The 18097-nt window shown below is 35.3% G+C and overlaps 1 protein-coding gene and 1 pseudogene across 2 annotated transcripts in view; both read left to right on the top strand.

The window, feature by feature from the left end:
- Nucleotides 1-18097, top strand: part of PTCHD4 (patched domain containing 4) — a 167646-nt gene that overhangs the window by 71638 nt on the left and 77911 nt on the right. The window lies entirely within an intron of this gene.
- Nucleotides 11359-12002, top strand: LOC132236620 (large ribosomal subunit protein uL6-like; annotated as a pseudogene).

Below are 18097 nucleotides of genomic sequence, written 5' to 3'. Positions count from 1 at the left end.
TCCTCTCTATCTCTTGCAAGATATGATACAGCACCCCAATATCTTGTTGGATTTGATATCCTGCCCTGAAGTCCATCTGCTCACCTTAAGTTCTTGCCTAACTCTTGCCAACCAACCTTCTTTACTGGATCCTACTCTCCACCAACCCAACTCCTGGTCCTCCCTGGACCTAGCAGCAAGCCTGCATTGGCTTATCTGAATTTGATTATTAACTGGCACCTCGGTACCTGCTGCCATATTTGCTTAACATTTTGGACACCCTCAGTTTACAATATCCTTTGGACATTGTGCATTGTACCCACTTTTAAAGACCAGCCTTGTGTCAGGATTCATTTCCCCCACTTTTATAATGTCTGCACTTTTCTTTCTCAGTAAGTTGAACTCTTGAAGTCAGGCAAGCTTCCTATGCAGACTTATTTTTGCATCGTGTATGACTACTGTGATATGTCTTTTTTGCAAAAGATAAAAAGCAAATATCCATTTTTTTACCATTACTTGATAAAACTTGGGCTGCCCTTAATAGAGGCTAAGCACTTTACAAAACCAGAGAGAGAAATGATCCCACTGGAGAATTCCATGTTGCCATAATGATTTTTAGGTCATGGTGGCTATTTTCTTCCTTGTACCTAGTTTAAGCTAAAACCAGTTTGCTATATAATTGTTGCCTTACAGTCAGATTTTCCAAATATATATATAAAAAGAGGCTGCCTGTCCTTGTTTTGTGCCATGGTGTCTGTGCTTTTGCAACTATAAATAACATTGGCTCTCATTTCTGGCACATAACACTGCAAGCTTCTATCTAATTTGCTGTCCATACTCACCCTGAAGTCATTTTCAGCATTACTGCTTTCCAAGTATTTTCTTCTCATTGAGTATCTATGTCTCACTTCCCATAAAGCTATTCATTTTCCATTTTAAGGTTGACAGATATCCTTCTACCAACCTTTATTCTCTCTAGAAACCCAGTTTTCTATTCCTGAGTGGCAGTGTTTTTAAATTTTGTTTTTCCCTTATTACCAAAACAATACATATTATAGGAAAAAAATGAAAAGAAAGTATAAAACCACCATCCAGAGATAGTTGTTGATAAAAATTTAATATATATCTTTTGCCTACAGCTATAGGTAGATAAATATGTAGATACTAGAGGCCTGATGCATGGATTCGTGCACTGGTGGGGTCCCTCAGTCTGGCCTCTGCCCTCTCGCAATCCAGGGCCCCTGGAGGATGTTGGAGAGCTGGTTTCAGCCTGATCTCCACAGGTCAGGCTGAGGGACCCCACTGGTGCATGAATCCATGCATGGGGCCTCTAGCCTGCATATAAGATCTTTGGTTAATCTATTACCACCTTCCCCCCTGCCCTCTTCCTTCTGAGATTCATCAATCTGTTCTATGTTTCCATGCCTGTCTTTCCCCTTTGAGCGTCTTTCCCCTGGTGGTCATTGCACATCATAGCTACCAGCCGAATGTTCGAATGGTCAAACGGTTGCTTAGGCTTTTATATATACAGATATAAAACAAAACAAGATCACTCTGTATTTATATTATTATGCAGCATTCCTTTTTATTGAACAGCTCAAGAATTTCCATACATACAGAAAATGTTAAAAAACAGTATTATATTATTTGTAATCATTATATGATAAAACTTATATGAATACTGCTCAGATTAAGAAATAAAACATCACCAGCATCCCAAAAACCTTTAAATATCTCTTTCTATTCACACTCCCCTCCTTTGCAATAAACATTATCTTGACTTTTAAGATAATCAGCTCTTAGTTTTTCTTTATAGTTTCACTACCTATGTTATAATGTACATACAAATATATGTTATATCTTTTTCATGAACTAAATATTCTATCAGAATAAACAGATTTTCCATCTCTAGAAATGCTTTTAGCTTTAAAGTTTATCTTCTATTATTAATATAGCTTCATAAAATATTTTCTTCATATTTAAGTATATGTTTTTGCATTCTTTTAAAATCAACCTTTTGTTTTTCTTAGATTTTCTATGTCTTGTATATTATACATAGTTGAATGTGAAAATTTTTCCAGTATGATGGGAAAATCTTTGTCTTTTAGCTGAAGAATTAGTCCCTTTATAATTTCAGATATCTTTGGATTTAAATCTACCGTTTTATTTTGTGCTTTCTGTTTGTCTCACATGTCCCACATATATTACTATCTATATATTTTTCCGCTCTCTGTTTGGTCATCTTTCGGATTGACTTAATATTTTTTATATATTTTTCTTTTTTGCATGTTTCAGATTTATGTGTTTGCTTCTAATTTTGTGATTGATATAGGGGAATTATAATAATCATACTTATCAAAGTCTAAAATTTATTAAAACTTTCATTTTTTCATCCTTATATAATAAAGAAGTTAGATCATTTAATCTTTATTTAGACCCAATTGTGACTTATATTTTATTACTCTTTATCATTTTAATTCTATTTAACATCACTAGGCATTTAAAAAAATAATAGTTCATGGTCTTTTTCATTTACTCACATACTACTTTTTTGATTATCATTTCTTCTTGAATCTCAAATTTTTGGAGGTGGGACTTTTGGAGGTGATTAAGCCATGAGATTGCCGCCTTCATGCTTAGGATTAGTGTTCTTATAAAGAGAGCGCAGAGAGCTAGCTCCTCTCCTCTACCACATGATGAACACAATGAAAAGGGGTCATCTATTAAATATACCATATTACAAGGTGAAGGAAATACATCATTCTTTTTGTTTAAATACTACCTATATGGTACTGTCACAAATTTACATAGGAACTGGGTAAAAATGCCATTTGGTTCACTGCCAAATGTTTGATATTTCTGATTCATTGTATTTCATAAATGCAAAACTAAAATTACCCTTTTTTACTAGGTTCTAAGATTAGAATGACAGGCTAGCCTAGATTATCATAATATTTAGAGGTTCATTTTTTAAATTTGAACTTCATAAGCCTTTAAGCTCTAAGCATAGCTAACTAACTTAATTGGTAACTTGCTACATTCTTTATTTTTTTCTTAATATGGTACAATAACATTAGGCGTTTACCAAAATGTTATCCTATTACACTCAAAGACTGAATTTTGATATATGGTTGCACTATAAAAAAAAAACCTAAATTTGGAAATCCCAGTTATTTGCTCTTTAAATCTTGAAATACCAAATGTACCCTCCCAAATAGAAATATATATATAAATATAAATATATATATATATATATATATATATATATATATATATATATATATATATATATATAAACTGTTTTAATGTCATGCTTTTATACTGCTCTCAGGATGCCTGTCTGGGCTGTAGGAAAACTAAATATTCAAACTGCTGAAAACTAAACCCTTCTCTTCTGAAATTCAAAAACATTTTCATAAATCCAACATTGGCATTATAAGACAGAATGAAAAAACTTCCTTTAGTCATCTTCTTTTATTATGCTAAAACTATTTTTTCTGTTGCAGAAAAAAGCAAACACTAAAAATAATCCACAAACTTTATTATCCAAACAACTTTTTACCTTCCTCCATTTTACCTCTTACATAATTCTCTTGCGTTTGTAGGTCATTTATTTTTCTTAAAAAAAGTTTTTATTAATTTCAGAGAGAAGGAGGGAGAGGGAGAGAGATTGACACATCAATGATGAGAGAGAATCACCAATTTGCTGCCTCCCACACACCTACTACTGGGGATCGAGCCTGCAACTTGGACATGTGCCCTGACCAGAAATTGAACCATGACTTCCAATTTTTCGGGTTGATGCTCAATCACTGAGCCACACTGGCTGGGCTATTTTACTTTTGTTGTCTACATTATTTTATTCTAACTTTTATAAATATGTAATCTATATAACTATTCTTCCAAATGTACCTCTATATTTAATTATATTAATTTACTTTAATTAAATTAATGATATTTAATTATTTAATTCAATTCCACTATCAAGGCAGTAAGGGCTTATTTACTCTCGGCTGCCATGTACATAATATATATTATTTTATAGTCCTTTTAAAACATTTTCAAAATTATTTATCTTGATAGGCATTGGATCCCCTCAAATATAATATCATCTTGTTTGAAAGTAAGTTTATACTACATTCATGAGTTAATTCATTATTTTATTCCAAATTTTTATTGAACATGTTTTATCTGCTAGGGATTATGCTATGTAGTGGGGAAAATGTGATAGGCAAGACTGATGTGATCCCTTCATTCACTGAGATTAGGTTTTCATTTTTATACCTATGGAAAAAATCAGGACTGATTTAGGATACAATCTGATATATTTTGCAGAGATAAAATAGTAAGCACCAGAAAGGGGGCCATAAACAAGAAAGATCAAATTGTGATTGATTTGTTAAAGAAAATTCAAGGGGAGGTGGGACTTCATATCAGCTTCATAGATAGACAAAGTTTCTAATTAGAGATGCTGACACAGACATTTTTAATAGCTTTTCTGCCTTACCAACCACCGAAAGCAACTAAAGAGTCACAACCCCAAGCCATAAATTGAAAATATCTGTTATATTGGAATAAATTGAAAGAGAATGAAAGACTTAACCTGTATCCAGCTCCTTGGTTTTAAGATTCCTTGACTACTAAATGTCACAATTCTGAGAAGAGATCAAACCATCCTTCTAATATTTGACATGTAGAATGACATGTAGAAGCCGAGGCCGGCCTTGGGAGAGTTAGAGCAATGCCCCATAAGAACTCAGTCTAATGTAAAATGTTAGGAAAATGGAGCAAAGGTAAGATTAGTCTTTCTTGGTGAAGGAAGGCCTAGGTGAGGACTGGAGGGTAGCAATGTGGACTATCCTTCAACTAGGGAGCCCATCCTTTCAGGAGGGTCTCAGCAAGCCATCAGACCTCCTGAGTGCCAAAAGCTAAATGAAGGCGCTGGACCAGGATAGAGGACACAGAGGATTTAGTGAGGGAGGTTCTAAGATGTACAGCTCAAACTGAACCTGGAAGATGACAAATCTCACTTCTGCTGACACCCTCTCCAGTTACTCTAATAGAATCGCCTCCCTTCTGTAACCAGAGAGGTGCCAGCTGATAGAATGAAGGAGAAAAGAATATAAGCAAGATGCAGATGATGGAGTTCTGCCAGAGGAGTCATTTATCACAGAAAATGAAAATCTCAAAGCATACTCCATAGGAAATGCAGTGATTACAAAAAAATGTGAAAAATAGACAAAAGAAAACAGAAAAACTGAAGAGACAGCAAAAAGAAGCAAAGCAAGCTGGCAGAGCTTGGGGGGGAAATAATGGAGGGAAAAAACTAAAACTATTATTGGAACAAAATACAAAATAAAGAAGAGTGAAAATACAGAAACATAGCACAAACTTGAGAATATCACACAAAATGAAATAAAAAAGAACAAAAATAGGAAAGCAATTAGAGAGATGATTAAGATGGAGACAAAGGGATCAACATAATGATAAGCTGTGATTCTGAAGAAAAAACATAGAAATATGGAACAAATAAAATATTCATAATTATCCCAATTTTCTCTCAAGCATTAATATTAAAGATAGATAATCTCTGGTGTCTAGGAGCTCAGAACACAGAGCTAACATGACCCCTTCTTGAAATAGAAGCTCTTTTATAAAATGTCATTAAAAAAGAATCTAAATGTAAAGAACTCAGAATTGAGAAACCATGATAAAACTATTTAAATATAGAACCAAAAATACAAATTCCTATAATTATAGATATAGAATTGAATGCAACTATATAAATCTCAAAATTGTAAAACATATAGGGTATCCCCAAAAATGTACACACACACTTTGAATAATTATAAAGGCACTGTTTATTAAAATACATTTTATTTTCAAAATTGAGCTATAGGCTAGTAAAGTATGTATACATTTTGGGGGACACCTTCTGCATAATAAACTGGAGAGGAGGAAAGAACTGTGTGTACCTCTTGCCTTTCACAATGAGGAATACACCGATAGTGCTTAGTGATGAAATATGAAATTTTATAAATGAGCTGATATATTAACTTTTCCTAACTTTTATCACTTTTACTTAGAAGAATTATTTAGAAACTTTATAATTATAAGCATGTCATATGAAGCTTAGCAATTTATTTTGAGGAACATATTTAAAGATAAGATATGACATTCCATTAAGTTACCAAATCATTCAGCAGTTGTCATTGACACGAAACAAGTGTATCTAAAACATTACTTAAAATGATTTTTTGTATAATCAAATCTCATTTCTTTCTAAATTGATTGAATGATAAAGGGTATTTTTAAATTTTTAAGATGAACAGTATGGAGAAAAGAGTGTTAAGAATGACAAAGCCTGCTGGTGTGGCTCAGTGGTTGAGTGGTAACTCAGGAACCAAAAGGCCACTAGTTCTATTCCTGGTCAGGGCACATGCCCATGTTGTGGACTTGATTCCAGGTAGGAGGCATGCAGGAGGTAGCTGATTGATGATGTTTCTCTCTCATCAATGTTTCTATCTCTCCAAAAATCCATAAAAAAACATATTTTAAAAAAGAATGGCAAAAATAGGATTAAGAATAGAGAGAAAGAAGAAATGAATATGAAGACATTTGGAATGGCACTATGCAAGTACAACATGCAGCAATTTTTTTCATGTGTGTTACCTGCCTTTGAGTCGGCTTTGACTTCTAGAGACCGTATGAATGAGTCAGCAAAAAAGAAGAAAAGCAAGCTGGCAGAGCTAGTGGGGGGGGGGAGGCGAATAATGGAAGGAAAAAAAACTAAAACTATGAATGAGTGACGTCCACAATGTCTTCTCCTTAGCTGTCTTGCTCTGCTGCTATAGGCTCAGGCCTATGGCTTCTTTTATAGTCAGTCCATTGCATATTTGGTCTTCATTTTCCTGCTGTTTTCTATTTTTCCTGGTTCAGGGTGGGGCAAAAGTAGGTTTACAGTTGTTCATATAGAAAATAGTATAATAATTAATAAATACTAATATAAGAATAAACTCTGTGTTTTGTGTACTCACAACTGTAGACCTACTTTTGCCTCACCCTGTATTACTGCCTTTTCCAAGGAACCCTACTTTCTCATGATGTGCCTGAAGTAAGACAGCTTCAATTCTGTTATCTTTTTTAAAATATATTTTATTGATTTTTTACAGAGAGGAAGTGAGAAGAATAGAGAGTTAGAAACATCGATCAGCTGCCTCCTGCACACTCCCCACTGGGTATGTGCCCGCAACCAAGGTACATGCCCTTGACGGGAGTCGAACCTGGGACCCTTGAGTCCGCAGGCCGATGCTCTATCCACTGAGCCAAACTGGTTAGGGCCAATTCTGTTATTTTTGCCTCCAGTGATGTTTCAGGCTTCATTTGTTGTAGGACCCACTAGTTTGTCTTTCTGGTGGTTCGGGATATCTGTAGAGCTCTCCTCTACCACCATATTTCAAATGAATCAAAATTTTTTTTTCCAATCAGCTTTCTTCACTGTCCAACTTTCACATCTGTACATAGGATTTGGGAGTATGAGGATGTGGATGATCTTAACCTTTGTCTCTAATGACATATCTTTGCTCTGGTGATCTTTCCTCATTCTTCCATTGCTGCCCTTCTGAGTCTCAGCCTTCTCCTGAGTTCTTGGCTAGTGTCTCCATCTGCATTGATTACTGAACCAAAATCAACAAAATCTTTAAACAAGTTCAATGGCTTCATTGTCTATGTTAAATATGTGTATTTCTTCTGTAGTCATGATTTTTGTCTTCTTATTCTTCAAATGCAGTCATTCTTTGGTACTTTCTTCTTTCACTTTCACCAGAAGTCATTTCAAACTCTTTGCCTTTTGCCAGCAAGATGGTGTCATCTGTGTATCCCAAGTTACTAATAGTTTTTCCACCAATTTTCATTCTTCCTTCCTCTGAGTCTAGTGCAGTTTTTCATCTAGCCTAGATTTTTTTCATCACCAAATAAAAATTGTAGCATACCAACATGTGAATATAAAAATGGGGGTTTGTGGCCTAAAGGTCATGGGGTTTACTCTTATTTTAGATAAGGGTAAGCCTACCCTTATTCTATTTAAGTGCCATAAAAATCATCTTCCTTCATGTTTTAATATTCTTAAACATAAAATAGAATTACCTCCTTTCATGGTTAAGAGAATGCGTTTGACCTGCACAGAAACATTTGGATTCTGTGCATGGAATAATTGAATATAAATAGATATTCTCATTGTTCTGTCCCTAGAATAGCCAGGTATACAGTGTATTTTAAAACCTAGTGTGTGGGGGTGGTGGTGGTGAGAGATCAACCAAAGGACTTGTATGCATACATATAAGCATAACCAATGGGCACAGACACTAGGGGGGTGAGGGCATGTGCTACTTTGAACAATAATTAAATTTAAAAATAAATTAAACAATGGTCAAAACCTAAAAAAAAATTAATAATAATAAATAAAAATAAATAAAACCTAGTAGAAATAAGACTACTTTCTTGAAAAACAGTATTACTTTCCAGGAAGGAGTATTTGTTCCTTGGACATCAAAAAATGCAGCAAATCCCTAACCGGTTTGGCTTAGTGGATAGAGTGTTGGCCTGCGGACTGAAGGGTCCCGGGTTTGATTCCGGTCAAGGGCATGTACCTTGGCTGGGGGCACATCCCCAGTGGGGGGTGTGCAGGAGGCAGCTGAGCAATGTTTCTCTCTCATTGATGTTTCTAACTCTCTTTCCCTGTCCCTTCCTCTCTGTAAGAAATCAATAAAATATATTTTAAAAATGCAGCAAAGAGAATATATGAATTATTGTGATTGATTTTGTGAACTTATAGGAAATATACACTTAGAGCATTTTAGATTTATATAGTGCTTTCCTTATGGACTGGGCTCTTATCCAATTAAAAAAAATTATTGATTGATTTTTAGAGAGAAAAAGAGGAAGGGAGGGAGGGAGAGAGAAAGAATTATTGTTCTACCTCATAGAGTTAAGAACAGTGCCTGACACATAGTAAGCACTCAATGAGTGCTATTATTATTGCCATCATCATTATCACTATTATTTCAGTTACTAAAATGCTGATGTGACCATATTGTACATATAATTTTATTCACCTCTCTAATTATTTTCTTATGATAAATTCCTAAAAGTGAAATTGCTAAGTCAAAGGATATGTGCACTTTTAATAACATTGGCAAATTACTTTTTAACAAGGTTAAGTTAATTTATCTTCTCAGCAGGGCTTGACAGTTAGTGTCTGTTTCTTCCAATTCTTACTAATTCTCGATAATTTCATTTTAATAACTGATGAGAACTTAAATAGCAAGAAATGCTATTACGGTTTCATTTTAACTTTTTTTAAGTTGCTGAGTTGAACTTTGAAAAATTAAGGTATAACTCACATAGAACAGTGTATTAGTTTCAGATGTACAACATAATGACTTGATATTTGTATATGTTGAGAAATGATACTACAATGAGTCTAGTTATAGCCATCAGTATACTTAGCTATACATAATTTTTTATGAGAGCTTTTAAAAATATTTTTATTGGTTTCAGTGATAAAGGGAGAGGGAGAGATAGGTAGAAACATCAATGATGAGAGAGAATCATTGATTGGCTGCTTTCTGTAAGCCCCACATGGGGGATCGAGCCCACAACCCTGGGCATGTGCCCTGACAGGGAATTGAACTGTGATCTCCTGGTTCATAGGTCAACACTCAACCATGGAGCCACACTGCCTGGGCTTGATGAGGATTTTTAAGATTACTCTCTTAGCAACCTTCGAATATGTAATATAGTTTTATTAACTATAGTTGCTATGTTGTACATTACATCACCGTCACCATGACTTATTTGTTTTATAACCGGAGGTTTGTACCTTTTGACTCTCTTCATCTATTTAGCTCACTCACTCCTCTATTACTTGTCTCTAGCAACCACCAATGTGTTCTCTGTATAAATGACATTGACTGTTTTTTTTTTGTTGTTGTTTTGTGGTTCTTCCCTCCCCCCCTTCCTCCCTCCCTTCCTCCCTCCCTCCCCCCCTTCCTTCCTTCCTCCCTCCCTTCCTTCCTTCCTTCCTTCCTTCCTCTCTCCCTCCCTCTCCCTTCCTTCCTCCCTTCCTTTCTCTCTCTCTCTCTCTCTCTCTCTCTCTCTCTCTCTCTCTCTCTCTCTCTCTCTTTCTTTCTTTCTTTCTCTCTTTCTTTCTTTTTGTAGATTCTACATATAAGCGAAATCATGGAGTATTTGTCTTTATCTGTCTGATTTATTTCACTTAGCATAATCCTTCCATGTTATTGCAAAGGGAAAATTTCATTCTTTTTTATGTTGAATAATTTTTCATTGTATATATCTCTACCACATTTTCTTTGCCCAGTCATCCATCTGTGAACATTAGGTTGTTTCCATATCATGGCTACTGTAAATAATACTGCAATGACCTTGGGGTGCATTTAACTTTTTGAACTAGTGTTGTTGTGTTTTTTGTTTTTTTCCATTGTCTTTGGGTAAATAGCCAAAAGTGAAATTGCTAGATCAGATGCTAAACTTTTTAAATCTCCTTATTGGATATTTATATTCTTTGCCATTTTAAAGTGGGATATATTAATTGAACTATTAATTTGTAATGACCCACATTTATAACATAAATGCCTCTGGAAGTATTGAGGCATTGAGACATGAGCAGACTTGCAGCCAGACAGAATTCACTTCTCACTTGGGAGCAGGAAGCTGAGAAGGCTTTGAGGAAGTTGTCATTTCTCTCTGTGGAGGTAGGATTGTGTGTTTGCTCTTAGAAGACAACCAGTAAAGCATTCATTTTCTAGGTACTGAACCATACCTATTAAGGGCTTTTAAGGTTGTGGGGACTCCAGCTATAAGCTGAGTGAAGTGTGTAAAATGGGACAGTTTCAGGAAGAGCTTTATCAAAGTAAAGAACATAAGAAATTGGAGAGTGATGTCTCTTGTAAAAATCCCAAAATGGTATTGCCAAGTTGGAAGAACAAGACAGATAAGACATCTGGGAGATAGATGATGACTGAAAGGGGGCAAACAGGAGATCAGACAACAGAGAAGTTGAAGGCTTGTTTGGGGACCAATCTAAAAAATATTATCTATCCCTTCTGGTGCCCATCTTGTGAATAAATGAGCCAGGATGTCTATGTAAAACTGAAGTAGTATTTGATTCACTATATCCTTTTCAAGAGCATGAGTTTCCCTGTTTATCTTTGTATTCAGAATGCTAAGATTATGCCAAATTCATAACAGGGGTGTAAGAAATATTACTAGTTCAACTTAAAAAATAGATGTAGCAGAACAGTTAGCAAAAGGCCTAAGAAGGTACAGCAATGATGCACGGATGTTTGGAAAAAAAGAGGAATGGAGCTCTTTGCCGCATCTACTGTGAGGATGAAGAAATTAGACTGTCAACATTCCAGAAAATGTGGACATCACTCTGAAGGGAGGCACAGTTATTGTGAAGGGCCCCAGAGGCTCCCTGTGGAGGGACTTCAACCACATCAATGTAGAGTTCAGTCTTGTTGAAAATAAAAAGAAGAGGCTCTGGGTTGACAAATAGGGAAACAGAAAGGAACTGGCCATGGTTCTCATTATCTGTAATCACGTACAGAACAGGATCAAGGGTGTTAAACTAGGCTTTTGTTAGAAGATGAGGTCTGTGTTCGCTCACTTCCCCATCAAGGTCGTTATTCAGGAGAATGGTTCTCTCGTTGAAATCAGAAATTTCTTGGGTGAAAAATACATCTGCAGAGTTCAGATGAGTTCAGGCTTTGTTTGTTCAGTATCTCAAGCCCACAAAGGTGAGTTGATTCTTGAAGGAAATGATATTGAACTTGTATCAAATTCAACTGCTTTGATTCAGCAAGCCACGACAGTTAAAAACAAGGATATCAGAAAATTTTTGGATGGGATCTATGTTTCTGAAAAAGGAACAGTTCAGCAGGCTGATGAATAAGATCTAAGTTGTCCAGCTATAGAAATAGCAAGATGCTGAATGATTTGTCACACTTACTTGCGTTATTTTAAAGATGCAATAAAAGGCTTGTATTGGGAGAAAAAAGAGGAATGGAAAACAATGGAATATGGTTATCAAGGTCAACCTCACCAAATAAAAATGATACACCAAAGGCAAGGCAAATTTAATAGATAGGCTTAAGGATTGAGAAATCAATGCAAACCAAGAAGATTGGGAATAGAGACTTTAGAAAACGACAAAGGGGTGTCTCGATATTGGGATGAACATCTGTCTCATATGTGCATATATGTTAGAATCTATAACAGGATACATTTTCCAAGTGGATCAGTCATTCATGTACTTACTCAGTAACTATACATTGAGCAGGCATCATGTGGCAGAATATGCTACTCACTGGGCGTACGATGGTGAACAAGGTACATTCTATAACTTCAAAAAGTGAACAATTACAACACTATAAGGCCATGATGAGATTATGAGTTTTTAAATGAGTTTCAATAGACAAGCCTAACCCAGCCATGGAGATGATGCAGGCTTCCCAGAGGAGATGAGAAAATAGGGCTATTGTGATGAATGACTAGTTGAGCTGAGGGAGGGAGAGTTAGAGGGTAAAGCCCTGAAAGGGGCAGCAGAAGGCACCCCAATATGGAGTTGAGAAAGATTTGAAGGATTCACTCAGGAAACCTCCTGCATTTTGGTGTGCATGAAACCTGGAGCCTGCACAAGAAGCAGGCATATAATTGATTGGATTTTTTAAAAAATTAACCACCAATTGTATCCTTAGTGGTATGACCTAAAATAAGTACAATTCTTAAATATTATTTTAGAATTGTTGTAAGTACAGTGAGACATAAAGTCAAAGATTGGCTAGAACATGTTGAGAATGTTTACATTTTACTGGAATATTTGAGTGTAGCCACAGAAATGTAAGTTCCATGACAGGCCGAACTCAACTATTATTTTTCCCCATTGAATCCCCAATATCTGGAATTATGCCTAGTAAATAAATATCTGTTGATGGAAAGTAAAGGAATGAAAGATGCTGCCACAACTTGACAAATGTTTAACATGAAATGCTTTAAATTCCAGATCGTTTTCCGGCTGATATTTTTGCATTTACTGGCCTCCTTCTCTATTTACGAATAATTTGTGGTCAGCAAATAAAAGTCAATGTTAATATTAGCCTACATTAAACACAATTAGCAAGGAAACTCTTCAAGAAATAAAAACATCATGCCTTCTAAAATCAAATATTTTTCTTAAATTATTTCAGTGTTCTCCACCAGGGCCAATATCCTCCTCCCCACCCAACACACACACACACACACACACACACACACACACACACACACACACGTGATATTCAGCAATGTCTCAAGATATTTTTTATTGTCAAGACAGGAAGAATGCTACTGGCATCTGGAGGGTAGAAACAGGGATGCTCATCAACATTCTACAACACACAGGATGCCCCCCACAACAACAAAAAATATCCAGTCCAAATGTCAGTCATGCTAATGTTGAAAACTCTTGGATATTTTAAATCAGGGTCTCTACTTATTTGGCACAGATTACCAGTGGTGGTTTTACTTTTAATGCTTAGCACTCATCTAGCTCTTAAAGTCTGTGTTTTTATTACAGAAAATGTTTTTGACTCTTTAACCTAACAAAATATAGTAGAAGGCATAGATGAGAAAATGGATTTTGGCTCTTGAACAAAGTGTGCATGGAAGAGTTAGCCATTTGCCTGCTGCTAAAATGAGATAAAATATTGGAGCCAATTTTTTTCTTGTTTTCTTTCCAGAAAACAAGATCACTGTATTTTCATTTTTTTAAAGGAAAGGTGGTAATACTTCACTCGCAGTTATTGATAAATAATGGTGAGATTTTAAGCACTGACTTACTAGAGCTTTTTAAAACACATCTTTCACTTTTCCTTTGTTCTTTAGAATTGGGTTTTTATATAAACTCCACCTCTGTAAGTATAAGAATTTATAACCAAGGTTGGTCTTCATTTTTGGCTATAGTACCAGCAGTAGTTAGCCACTGGTAGTGGATAAAGTACTAAAACAATTTCTACACGAGAGACATGGAGCTTCTGCTCTAAGCCTCCTCACTATCATCCCCAGTGACCCAGCCCCACTACAGATTCTTCTCCATCACCCCACATTTCAGCAATTACAGGGTTAATTAATACCTGCCCTATTAGGTGCCTTTCAGCTCTAATATCTTCTGTTCTGATTGGCTGATTCCAACAGCACTCCCAGAGTCCCAAGTTGTTAAATACTTTGAATAGTGTTTTGATTATATCACCAGCTATAACTTTGGTCAGGTAGTTCTGTCATTACTATTGGTGGAGGTGGTGCTTATCTTAAATGCCAATAAGTAAAAGTAGATGAAAAGCTTCTTTTCCTTGATATCTAGGTATTTGTTTAAATGTTTTCAAGGAAAACAGAAGACCTCAGATATGAACCAAAATTTGGTCTTCCACATTATCTTCCTTTAAGTTCCAGGAAATCTATCTATAGCATTTGGCAAATAAATTATGATAAAAAAAAATCATGGCAAAAATGTGACTATTCTGTTCAGGTTCATTTCAAATGTGCAATACACAGAGAATTATAAATAATAGTGTAAATGAAGCACAATTTCTGACTCATAAGAATAAAAAAGTAACAATAATGTTTACATGGAAAAAATAGTGAGGAAATGAGCAATATGACATGAGTGGTTTAATTATGGAGTACTACACCCATGTAATGAGGGATTAAATATACAAACATGATAAAAAGGGAATGATATCATTCAACTTTCAGGCACTAAAATTCATGAAAAGAGATCTCTTCAATTTTAAAATTAAAGATATTTTAATACTAATGCCATTGTTATTTTTATAAGTTTAATCAATACAAAAAGTACAAAGACAAGAGTAAAAAATAATTCCAAGTCTCACCACTCATAAAAATTATTAACAACTGGTGAACCTTGATCTACATGTTGCTTAATGTACTTAGGCAGACATGATGGATGGATGGATGGATGTTAGATAGAAAGATAGGTAGATAGATTAAAAACAAAGTGATATTACACTATGTTTTATTACAAACAATTACATTTTACTTATTCTAAATTTTTAAAAAGCAAAATAATTTTTGGAGTTGAAATTTTTTTCTGAACTTTACACAGAGTTCAAAAAAGATAACAGATATTCCTTTCTAGAATTTTTATGGATAAGAGAAAAATGCAAAACATTAGGAATCGACATTTTTTAAATACTTGTTTCTCTTTTTAAGGCCATCCTTATATTTTCCTTAATAGGAAACATTTGAAATTAGCACACTTTCTTATAGCTTCCTCTTTCCCAGCTCCTGAATTTTGTTACTTACTAATAACTTATTCTAATATAGCCATTATCCCCCAAGTTATTTAGGCTTAGTTCTGCATTTAAATAGAGTTCAGGCTCATCATCAGCCTTTTCGCTGAATCCGTACATGATGTTTCTGCTGTTTCATGATTGATTTAAGAAGTGTACGGTATCTACCTACTTATTATGGACTATGAGGATTTAGCCCATTTATACCAGCTCTGACACACATGTTTACTCCTCACATTCTCTTATTGTGGTTATATCATCATTTTTACTAAACCAATGGTCTGTGCTTATAATAATATGAGTACAAACATTTTTGGAGTTCAGCCATGATTAAATTTCTATCCCATACATATTTTTCCACAAATTAGTAGTTTCCTTGCTTTTCTATGTTAGTATTGCTAATTCTTTCTTAACTTAGCATTATTTTCCACATGTCACAATGCTTTAAGTAATGGGTTAGGTCAGTTGTTTCCTCTCAAAGAAGTTGCTTCTAAGGAGCCTTCTGTCCTCCTGAGCCAGTCAACTGACTTCTCTCTAAGGCTGCAGCAACCTTGCCACCTTTGGTTGGATGTGACCCCTTTCTTCTATGTCCTATGATTTTGGTCCTATTTCCCAAATCTCATCTTCTTGTCTACATGGAGCACATTTTGAGCAAAGAGAGTTTGGAGGTAAACATTTGAAATCTTGCATATCTTAAAAGGTTTTTTTAAAAAAATCTTTATTGTTGAAAGTATTACATATGTCTCCCTTCTTCCCCCATCAACCCCCTCCAGCCCTCATCTTATGCATTAAAAGGTTTCCAGTTTGATTCCTGGCCAGGTCATGCCTGGGTTATGGGTTTGATCCCCAGTCCCAGGCAGGGCACAACAGAAGGCACCTATTGAAGTCTCTCTCTCTCTCTCTCTCTCTCTCTCTCTCTCTCTCTCTCTATCTCTCTTCCTCTCTCTAAGCATGTCCTCAAGTGAGGATTTTAAAAAATAATAATAAAACAAAAGAAGTTGTGTGTTAACTTTCTCAGCTTCTTCTTTTATTTTGTTTTAGCCTTGACAGTGTTTAAGTCACAATTAATACTTGAGTTGAGGATAGTGTTTCCATAATTTTCATTTTCTGTTAATTCTGGTAAATTTCAAGGAAGGAGATTGGATTAAAAAATTGTATTCTTTCATCTTCAACTGAAATTTCAGCTACTGAGAATTTTAAATACCTTGAAGCTTTATGTATCCTAGCTTGAGGCAAAATCAAAATTCTTCAAGATTCCTGAAAATAATCTCCATCTAATGGCTATGCAATTTTACTATATTTTTATTGTTTTTAAATATGTTTTTATTGGTTTTAGAGAGAGTGAGGGAGAGAGAGAGAGAGAGAGAGAGAGATAGCAAGACAGAGGAAAGAGAGAGAGAGAGAGAGAGAGAGAGAGAGAGAGAGAGAGAGAATGAGAGAATATTAACAAGAGAGAAGTGTCAGCATCCTTCCATGTCCTGCACGTGGGCACCTTGGAGAGGCAGGAGAATGCTCTGGGTAAGGTGGCCTCAGGGGAACTGCTCCTCAGATTAACCTTCCTGAGGCTCTTACCCTCAGAGGCTGGGTGTCCCCACTGGGGATTGAGCCTGGAACCTGGGCATGTGCCCTGATTGGTAATCGAACCAGTGACCTCCTGGTGCATGGGTCAGCACTCAACCACTGAGCAACACTAGCCTGGCTTAACTTATATTTGTTTTTTTTAAATTTCAATCTGTCAAAATTTAATCTTCAATATTTACTGTATAACTTTATCTATGTTTACTAATTCTTTTGAGTTTTAGAATATTTCACTTTATATAAAACTATCTATGATAGGCAGTGAGTGTAAATTTTTAAAAATATTTTTTAAGGATAAGTCAATAATGATATAACACATATATTTCTTCAGATTTTCTGCTGTGATGCCTGATAGTATTAGATGCATGACCACTGTTTTTTTGTTTGTTTGTTTTTTTACATTTCTTTTTGTAGTTAAAATCATTAAGGCCCTATTAAAACAACAGTCTTGCCCTGTCTGTAATTTTTTGGGCTATTATGAGACCTTTATAAGGAGAGTAATTGGAAATACTTCTTTCTCCAGATCCTTTAAAAGGTACAAGTTTGCTTTTAAGACTTCTAGAACCACAGTGCTATAAAGTGTAATTCGAAGCCTGCATACTTTTGTAACTGGTTTTCATGAAAAATTATTTATCCATAAATATATTTTAACTAGAGGCCTGATGCATGAAATTTGTGCAAGAGTAAGCCTCCCTTTCCCTGGCTGCTGGCACGGGCTTCCCTCTGACACCTGGGACCCGGGCTTCTCTCTGGCCACCAGCAGGCACCTGGGACCCAGGCTTCCCTAGGCTTCATCTGGAAGGACGTGCGATCTAATTAGCATATTATGCTTTTATTATTATAGTTATTTTCTCATTACTACCCCATTTAAAAGGCCTGGAATAGTAAGAGGAATGATGATGAGTAGATGCAGTAATGATGGCCAGGTATTTTCCATCTAATGACTGGCAGGAACTCTATTAGAAACAGAAATGTGTAACAACAGTTATCAATATTGTACTACCATACTCCACAAGAGTTCATTGCAAGTAAGACGCACACTGTTATTTTTAAATCTTCATAATACCCTACAACATGGCAATGATGTACTGCATAGGAGAAAAAAATATCCTTTCAAACTAAACTTTAGTGTTGGAGTATATTTTGCTAATTATTGCAAAGTTATTGCAGAT

This window comes from Myotis daubentonii, chromosome 6 (assembly GCF_963259705.1).
Source record: "Myotis daubentonii chromosome 6, mMyoDau2.1, whole genome shotgun sequence".
Taxonomy (NCBI): domain Eukaryota; kingdom Metazoa; phylum Chordata; class Mammalia; order Chiroptera; family Vespertilionidae; genus Myotis; species Myotis daubentonii.
This window is presented reverse-complemented; position numbering and strand designations above follow the sequence as displayed.